Raw genomic sequence first — 1,268 nt, 5'->3', positions numbered from 1 at the left:
CCCTACACTGGATGTGTTTCTTCATCTGCAAGAAGAAAAACTCTGAACTTAAGCTAGTACAGCACCAGTTTATTGACACGAGACCAATATTGTCTATTGTGCAAGAGCCTATCATGTCTTTGCATCAGAGTTGTGCGTGTGGTTTTTTTGTTGTTGTTTTTTGCAGAGCTTTCTGTGTATTTATTCTTTTTCTGTCTTTCTTTACAAAAAAGGTCTTTGACTTGATATCAGAGGACATATAAATGTAACTCTCTCCCTTAGTTGGATTTCAGTGTTGATGGTGACCTTTTCATACCCTTTTTAAGAGGGTTAATTACCCACATTTGCAGCACATATTAGAGAAGATGTAGTGATTGTTTTCTGAAGGGGAAAATAGATGAAGGTTATCCAGAAAGTGTGTTGGCAAATTTCTGCTAGATTGTGTATTAGACTTGCTACTGCAGACTGAGAGACTTCTATACTTCATTGTAAATACAAGACTTTTTTATAACAAATGGAAAATGGTGTATTTTCTCTACTTGAGGTTAGCTAGTTGCAAATAATTTGCTGTGTATGGTTTTTTTAAATGTAGACAAGGATAGAAAATAATGGTCTGTCAGAAAAAAAATGCTTTTTATGAATTAGTTCATGATTTCAGATGCACTCTTCTGATGAGTTATAACATTTTATCATCTTTTTTTCATTAGATTTATTTTTTAAGTAGATGTCTACTTGTTTTGAAGAGGTGATTTGGTTTAAAGGCAGCAAACAACATACTTTGTTGCCAGCTTAATATAGCAAAGGCATTTTGCCAGTTTAGTAAATGGTGCAGTTACTATCAGACAGGGAGGCAGAAAAAGGAACCTACCATTCTCTGTGTAGCTACAGCCAAAGTAAAGTTATTAAAACACATTTTTTATTTTTAAAAGAATTATTCCTATGTTATATAGATATGTGTTGAATTTTTCACTTCATTTGCTAATTGCTTGATAATTGTAAATTATCCGTCAGCAAGCAGTGACCTGGCACAGTGATTGGCTGCTGGCCCTATCTGTCTTCTCATGGCATTAATATAATTGGCTGAGTAACATTACAGTTATGATTACTAATGCTCTTCAGGGAAAAAGTGAGAGGATAATTATGACATTGAATTTTTATTGAACGGACATCACCACCTAGGCACAATCTTGTTTTGGACAGCCTCCAAAGCTTCATGTGTTTGGTTTGTGAACCTCTAATGGTCTGAATCCAGTACTTTTCATATTACTCATATATTACCACCTTTCTAC

At 34.4% G+C, this 1,268-nt stretch overlaps 1 protein-coding gene across 7 annotated transcripts in view; it reads left to right on the top strand.

The window, feature by feature from the left end:
* Nucleotides 1-1,268, top strand: part of ARID1B (AT-rich interaction domain 1B) — a 445,974-nt gene that overhangs the window by 39,815 nt on the left and 404,891 nt on the right. The window lies entirely within an intron of this gene.

This window comes from Alligator sinensis, unplaced genomic scaffold (genome assembly GCF_000455745.1).
Source record: "Alligator sinensis unplaced genomic scaffold, ASM45574v1 scaffold331_1, whole genome shotgun sequence".
NCBI classification, from domain to species: Eukaryota; Metazoa; Chordata; order Crocodylia; family Alligatoridae; genus Alligator; species Alligator sinensis.
The sequence above is the reverse complement of the archived record's forward strand: the minus strand, read 5'-3'. Positions and strand labels throughout refer to the sequence as shown.